The following is a 9054-nucleotide window of genomic DNA, read 5'->3' on the forward strand; positions in this document are numbered from 1 at the left end:
TTTTCAGTAAATAAAAACTTCATTGCATTCCCACTTCTCTAGTCAATAAAATTTCCATTCCATTTTCCTTTCCATATTTTCAAATAAAACCTTGATAAATTTTCCATTCTATTTTCCTTCACAGTCGTTTTCCTGTCTCTTTCACTAACCTGTAAGCCCATGAATAAAGTCATTCAGCTCCCTTACAAAGCTGAGTCACCCCATTTTCCTTTTCTTCCAAATAAACCATGCTTCAATGCAAATTTTCCATCTATGGTCCTTCAAAATCATTATTTCATACTCGTGTTAGATGATGGAGGATTCCTTAAGGCCTCTCTTCTAACAAGTCTTGACCCATCGACTTCAGCATCTTATCTGGGATAAAGACTAGAGTCATTATTAGTACCTTGAGGCTTGTATGCCTTAATGACAGGCTCTCTCGCCAGCAATCATGGGAATACACCAATGTCCCTTGATCGTTGGATCTTGCAAGTGGCTCGACATCAGCCCATCTATTCGCACTTCGCAAGATGTACTTAGGCACCTTGGCACTCATTGACATTAACGGTGAGTTTGCCTCGCATTGGTTAATGACATTCATCAATGGTCGGTAATCCAATGACTTCTTTCCATGTTCGACATCGACACATTTATTCACATGGAAAGATTTGTGCCATTGAGTGTTGAAGACTTGAAGACCCAAATTTTGTAGCAGATGAAGACGGTTTCCTTTCATTGTTTTTCAGTTTGTCATGACTTGAGGACAAGTCAATTGTAACTTCTATATTTTGTATACCTTCCAAGCCTTATACATTTTCAGCAGCATTTAGCAGCAGATCCCAAACATTCAGCAGAAGATCCAACATCAGATCTAGCAGCAGATGCAGCAACAATAAAAGATTCACTCTTTCGATTTCATCCACCATTTTCACAACCAAGTAAAGAAGACTATGAACAGCAGTTTTTGCAGCCACACGTGCACAACTCTCATCCATTTTTGGAAGGGTAAGTTAAGGTATGATATTTTCTAGCTTTTAACCATTAAATTCCTTGAAAAGTTAGAATAATAATTTTTGGAAAAACTTCACTTCCTTTCCCCTTTCTTTCCCCATTTCACATAACTATCCAAACCATCTGTTTAAGGGGAAAGATACATTTACATACATACTTTGTCACATTCATATAACATCCACATTCATATATCACATTCTAAACCCCACTTACCTTCAAAATATATTCGCTATTACATGAGCATACAAATGGCTTTATCAAAAGTATTTAAAAGATAATTGGATGCCAATACAATCATGGTTGTTACACAAGACCCAACCATGATGCATTCCTACAACAATACTCTACAATAAAAAACACATTATCAATATGCAAAGATCATACATTGAATGCAACAAACAAAATATGGTTGAAACACAAGAACCAACCAAGTTGTAGTTCATCAAAATAACGCTTTGCAAAAGTTAAGTACCTGATATCATGCAGAGTTTAAGCCAAAGCTCAAGTACCAAAATGTAATAGATTGCATGAGGACATGCAATACCTTCAGTTTGGGGCAGATGTTGGGCCTCAAAATGGTCCCTATTTTCACTCCATTATTCACCAATATCTTCACATTTTACCTTCATGTCACCTCCATTCCACCGCCACATCATTCCATTTACCTCATTATTGGGTTATAACTATGCTTTTCCAAAGTTTATTAATTCTTAACATTTTTAAGTGAATTTATGGCTAAACTTTAGAAAATAATATGCTTATACTTATACCTAACAATTAGAATGAGTTTGTTGACATGTGTAGATACAAAGGAAGCTTCCAGGGCATCTTTATGTGGCCTTGAATGATCAAATTCGAATTTGATAAGATAAGCCTCATGGAAAAGATCATGATCTCATGGAGAAAATCATGGACCTCATGGAGGAGATCATGGAGGATAGGGTTATGTGTCTAGATGGTTGAGAAATGTATGGAACTAAAGAGAGATTAGTGGATCATCATTATGAGTTTGTTATCTCATCTCATTGTATAAATAGGAGTACCTCCTCTATTCCAAAGGGAGGACTCTTAGAGCATGTATCCAAACTTATGATGGAATAGAATAAAGCTCCATTTTACATACATTTCCATTATGTAGTTTTATTTCCTTTATGTAGTTTTTAGATATAAGTTTCCTTAATGTAGTATATGGAATAATTTGTCTTGTTCTTAAGAGAATTGAGCTCACTCTAAAAGGATGAGAGAAACATGTTATTTCATATTAGATCTTATTTCATTTAATTGCTTAGATGTTTGATGTTTGAGGATTTGTTTGAGATTGATAAATGAGTTTTAAATTAGAATCTTATCAGCACATGAGAGAACAACCAAGGGTCTAAGTTAGGCTCTCTCTCTATTTGATTTGCATGATAATTGAAATTCATTCTTTTGCTTTTATGTTTCAAGTATCATATGAGGAGATAACCAAGAGTCTAAGTTAGGCTCTCTCTCCATTGATTTATATGGTAATTGAAATTCATTCTTTTGTGCTTTTATGTTTCAAGTCATTTCATTTCTTATGCTTATGAAAGAATCTTAGTTTAGTTTGGATTAGTACATGAGAGGACAATCAAGAGACTAAGTTAGTCTCTCTCTCTACTTGAATCTGAACAATAATTAAGTTCATTCTCTTGTCTTCATTTCAAGTTTTTAGTTTCATGTAATCAATGATTTCTCTATGATACTGTAGGGAAGGACAACCAGGACCTCCTTAGTTAGGAGCCTCTTCCCTTGCATATTGTATTGAATCTTAAATAATTTCGCTAGACATAGAGTTAGTTGCCTACTCTTGCATATATATTTCTGACACCATCACAAGCTTACGAGTTTCCCTGGTTGATAATTTAATGCAGCAATGTAAGCCCAATAAATTGCCCAACACTCCTCCATCCATCAGACAAAATGGCAAGGGGGGTTAATAGCAGGGAGCCCATCAACACCGTGAGGATTCATCAGCACCCTCCTATGCTAGAGATATTCACGAGGCATAATTTGATGGGTTTCTTTGACAAATTGAGGGGGTATTATGATGGAGTAGCCAGAGATTTTGATCTCTCCCTCATTCCATTGACTAGGACCCATGCCACTATTATGGTGAGAGGCCTCACCATAGAACTCACCCCTGAACTCATAGGCAGAATTACCACACTTCCCTTAGGAGTGCCTTGGAGAAAGGAGGACAAGGGAAATAGCCAAACTGCAAAGAAGAAATTCTTTTTAGAGGGAGAGGAGGCCATGGAAGACAAAAATGGAGTGAGAAGAGCCAGCCTACCATATCCCTGGAATGAAATAAGCTACCACCTTATAAAATATATATCATGTGAAGGTAGGTACAGTGTGGTATATGGATACCACTTTAGGCTTCTTGAAGAATTGAGGTTTGGGGCAGACACACCTCCTCAACATACCCTACTTCCTTCTCCAATCAATGATAGATATGAGCATGAAGGTGCAAGAAGGAAACCATCAACAACTAGCCCTTCATGGGTTAATTAGACTCATCATAGAAGGTGCCCTCCAACACCTCAGAATTCCTATCACATGGGCAACTTTCAGAGACATGCAAATAGAGGGAGATATAAAAGCCCTTGAATATGAAAAGAGCCCCACTGCCAGTGAAGAGGATGAAGAAGAAACTGAAAAAGAGAGGGATGAAGAGGAAATAGATGAGGAAGAACAAGAAGAAAAAGAGAAGGAAAGTGGTGAAGAGACAAAAGGAGATTCCAAGGAGGAAACTGATGAGAAAAGTGAGGAACTAGAGGTAGAAGAAGAGGAGAAAGACAAACATGAAAAGGGGAATGTAAAAGAGGAGGCAAAAGACAAGGAGGAGCCACCTAGGGTGTCTCCAGAACCCACTAAGGGAGAGGTAGCAGCTGCCCTCACTGCCCTTAGCACCCCTATCATAAAAAAAGGAAAAAGACAAAGACAAACTCCATTGTACTTTAGGACAAGAAAAAGTACAAGAATAAGGTAGGGAAAACCTTAACCTCCCACCAAGGTTCCTATTGTTATTGAAGACTCACCTAAGCAGCAAGAGAAGATGGCTCTTCTTATGCAAAATCAAGGAGAAGATCCTCAGGACAAGCTTCCCTTAAGTCTCCTATCACTTATGTGATAAGGCTTGTGACTGGATCTACCTCATCCAAAGGAAAGGACATCCTATAGGATACATAGCATTACCTGCAGGAAGTAGAAGCAATCCTACAGGAAACTCTGCTAAACCTATAGGAAACTCAAAATTTGGATAAAGAAGGGAGTATGCAGCAAGAAACAAAGAAGGAGGATCCAGAGCTAAGGGAACCTAGTCCTCAACCTAAACTTGAATCCTACTATAGGTTTATTGAAGGGGGTAGGGTCATTCCACAAAATTTTTCCATCCCATTATTATTTGAGCTCGAGAAAGAAAGAGCAAGAACACATAGATTTTTGCAGATTGCCAAGTCCAAGGGAGTGGAAGACATAGGTCACATGGAGGCAAAGCTTAAGGACATGTGTAGAGATCTGAGCAGCCTGGGGGACTGAGAGGCAATAATGAAATCTCAGTTGGAGGCATAAAATGCATGGTTGAAAGGACAGCTACAAGAAAAAGAGAATCAATTGGCAGCCATGGCCAGTCTATCCTTAGAGGCAATCCAGTGTAGGATGCCATCTATGCATTATACCTTAAGGAACAGTGGTTGCAGTTCCAAATGAAGACCCTAGCACAGAGAGGCACTATGACATTCCAGGATTATAGACAGTTCATTGATCTTTGTGATCAAAGCACACTACCTACATGAGTTCTACCTACATAACTTAGCCTTGACAGATCTAAATGTATGGGACCCTAATGCAAAACTAGGGGATTTATAGTTGATGGATTTGGCATCATGGATGAACCATGAGGAAGAAAGAGCTATAGAAATGAAGAAGATAATGGCAAGGGAACAAACAAAGCATGTCATGATAAGAGATGAGCAGTCAAATCCAATGGCTGTCATCAACACACATAACTTAATTGCAAATGATCCTCAACTTGCACCCAAGTATCTTGCTGCCCAAGAGCAAGAAATTACACATTTTGAGGATATGTTCAGGCTGTTAGGGGATGACAGCATGCAAGCTTGCCAAAGGAGATGGAATACTTTTCCATATAGTTTGAAAATCAGAGAGTACCATTCTCCTCAAAGAATGAGAGAAGCACTGAACATGACACCCATGTACAAGCAAACCCTCCAAAGACTCAAAGTCAATTGGATTGGCTTGAAACTCAGTCCACCACTTCTCTTAGGGATGTTAGAAGGAAGGAAGGAAGAGGAAGAAAGAAAGAAGTGGGAGGAGATAGAAAGGAAGGCAAGATTCTATGCACAAGAAGAGGAAACTACAACAGAAGCATGGGATGTTAGGGAGGCCACTAGAGCTATGAAAGACATGGATATTGATTGAGTTGCTCAGAGGATGAGAAACACTTTCAGTAGGGGGTGATGATGAGCCTCATCATTGGGTAACTATATGGACCTTAATTCACCTCCTAGCTTAGTCAAATCAACTCTTCTCACAATTTACTACATATTTTAATTATATTTTGCTTAATGAGATGAGTCAAAGTGAGATATTATGCCTAGTGGACTAATGTGCATTGAATGCAGGTTCGTGAAGAGAAAATTAGGGAATTTTGGCTAGATTAAGGGCTGAAGCTCGAATGAGACAAGGAAGAGATATTGTAGGAGTTAAATCCTCCCCATTTAACTCCTTCCTCATTCAAATATTCCTACATCAATTACACTAGCTTGGAGTACAAGAAACTCAGTCATGGAGATCAAAAGGCAACCATGCAAGTGAGAGTTAAAGAGTTAGTTTATCTCGATTTAGGGAGCCGAGCCTCCCTATATGTAAGGAAGTTTCTAGAGACTTCAGTGGTATAAATAAAGAGGCCTAGAGCCTCATTAGGATTCAAAATTTTGATGTAAAAACACTAGTCATTTTCGAGTTCAAGACTTGTGGAAGACATTGCTATGTAATTTTTTGTTTTGATAATGAGAATGAGCATTTTCTTGATCCAGCACTGAGTTAACTCAGAGGGCTGAAGCTCTTGGGTTAGGGCCCAACCCTAGTAGCAAAGGCTCCTCTTCTTGTATCTGTATGCTTAGATTGATTTCATAGTTGAATTGTCTTTAGAAGTATTTCATTGCAAGTAGTGTAGATTTGATTAGTTTGCTTCCATTTGTGCTTTACTTCAGTAGTAGTTTAGAAGAGATAAAGGAACATCAAAAAGTTGTCAATAGGTGTTTTGGCCTCACTTCTTCCTTCAAGGATCATGATTTGAGGAAAGAACTCCTATGCAACCCCAAAAAGATAGAATTTTACTTTCTCATAGAATTTAGGGTTTTTTGTACTTCGGCCAGCATTTGATTAGTTTGCAAGAGTAGGATTTAGTTATCATTTCTTCCATCTTCAATCTTACATTATATCTCATCAATCAATCCATCTTATTCTGCATTTTTTCTTCATGCATGAAGTAGACAGTTAGCTCATTAAACTCGGTTTTCCTAGATCATTGAAATTCTTCTTGTTTACATGATTTTTGGGTAAATGTCAATGTTTGACGTAGTGTAGGTGTTTCAGAAGTATAGAGACATATCATAGTCAGCAACCACCTTCACACTTCATCCATCCATGATCATTCGTTTCTTTCACTAAGACCCTCACCAATTTCATCATTTTGCAAGGAAACTTCTCCAAGCTTGTTGAGCAAATCCAACCATATCCCAACCTAGGTTTTGAGTTCTGAGTGACCCTAGGTATTTCCTTACATCATTCCATCCTCCAGCCACCTTCCCTAAGCCTTCCGTCACCTTCATCCCCCATCATTTTTCTTTCGGTTGTATCCTGTAGAAACACAGGGAACCCTGTGGGTTTTTAGGACATCCTGTAGGTTTTCCTGGAGTGGCCTATTTTGAGGCCAAATTGAGGAAAAAGCCTCTAGGAAGCCAAAAAAAGGTCACCTACTGGTCTCGCCAACCTTCTAACCATTCACCAACATCACTAAGCCACCCACCACATCACCAAAAGAGATTAGCTTTTACACTTTTCCATAAAAAAGACAAAAAGAAAAATAGATTTATTTTTAGCCATTTACATGCACAATAGTAGAATGTTTGATGTTTTGAATTTACATGCTTAAGACAGTAGGATTGGATACATGTTAACTTAGCTTTCTTTTTGAAGCATAAGCTCTCAGCAGTTAGTTAGAAAATGGTGTGTTTTAGCATTTGACTTCAATCTTTTTCCTTACTGCAGTAGACAAGCTTTCTCTTAGAGTAGATTTCTCTTTCCCTCATCAATAATCAAGCTTCTTCTGAATCCATAGAACTTTGGCTTAAAATCCCCTAGTGGTCTATCACCAGCTGAATAGTGACAAAGGGAAGAACCATCACCTTTACTTGTGTATACAACACTTTCACCTCCAAGTTTGTACGAACCCTGGGTTGATAAAGTAAAGTTGGTAGCCCAGGAGTTGCATCATTCTTGCTGCAATACTGGTGCTCATCAAGTAGCTCAGGCGATGGAAACTTATCTCTGAGAAGAGATGTGGTGGCTACATGCCTCTGAACTGTGTTGCAATGAGGCTTGAAAGACTGAAAGAAACAATGGTGGGGGTCCAAGTGGAATAGATGGGTGGCCACCAATATCCACCTGGATCAAGATAAGCCCTTAATAACAAGGAGCTCCAATAATAATTGCTCATTTAACTAATATGTATTATTAAAGATAATAACGATTTTGATTTGTAATTCATACATAAATCTTCACATAACTTATGGAGACTTTGAATTGCCCTATCTACGAAGCCATGGGAGATTTGGAAAATGCAGAGTTAACCCTGAGTATTTAATTTAATTTTGATCGTAGGTGTGAGTATTTGTGAAGGGGATATGCAGATGACATTATTTTTTATTTAACATTGTACTTTAGGATTACTACTAATATTGGCAATGGCTTATGAGATTTCAAATTACAACAAAAAACATTGACAATCGTAGTAGTATGGGCAGTGTGGAACGACTGTGTAGAAAAACAACTACCTCGGTGCAGAGTATCGATGTATCAAAAACCACGCTCCAAAATGTCAATGCGGAAGAAAAGATTTTCACGATCTCTGATCCAACCCACGAACAGTTGTCCTCCAAATACTACTGCCATGGATAAGAACTATTGTGTAATAAAGTGTCTTATGTGTGTCATGGCACATTGGTCTATTCGCATTGCCTTTAGAACTAATATGACAGTGGCACAACATTGCAATAAGAATGTTTGAATTGTTATCGCAAAGGGAATTGTCTTTCCATTTTGTTTACTGTTTGATGGTTGGATTTGAGTAAAGCAAAGGCCCAAACAAATCGATGGTGCTAAATGCGATGTTGTTGATTTTTTTCAAACCGATGCCCTTCAACAACCGTAACTAGGGGCTAACTGATGGAAATTGCATGTTAGTTTCTTCATGACTTCTTTTTAATATTATTATGAGTGAATGTTTCTTTTGTAACATTACATGTGACAAGGTGCCTATGCAGAAGACATAAAGGTCCAGAGGGAAGAATGTCAATTCTGACAATGCTCTCTTCTCATATTTATTAGTTTTGGGAGTAAGTTTTAGGATTCGGTTGTAAAGTTAGTCATCATTTTGTGTGGTAGAATCTTATTATAAAATTAATTATTAATTTAATAACTGGTTTTACAATGAAAATAAATTAAAGTGCTCCTTGGAGGCAACTTGCCTTTTTCCTACCCTAACATGATAATCAACTTTAAAACCAGGGAAAATGTTAAGCAAATAGTTACAAAGTACCATAAAACTCTAATTTCGTCCATTTCTCTGGCCTTCTGAAGCGATTCCAAAGTTCACACAGACGTAGTTAGCTCGAGAGTTAAAATAAATCACATTATTGCATCTATCACACATACACATGGGTTTGTTGGTCAAAGATAGGTAGGAAATATAGTCAGGATTATGGGAAATCACATTTCCTTCCCTTCATCCAAAGT

This window comes from Pinus tabuliformis, chromosome 6, assembly GCF_031772625.1.
Source record: "Pinus tabuliformis cultivar Carrire ecotype Pingquan chromosome 6, CPIR1, whole genome shotgun sequence".
Lineage (NCBI taxonomy): Eukaryota > Viridiplantae > Streptophyta > Pinopsida > Pinales > Pinaceae > Pinus > Pinus tabuliformis.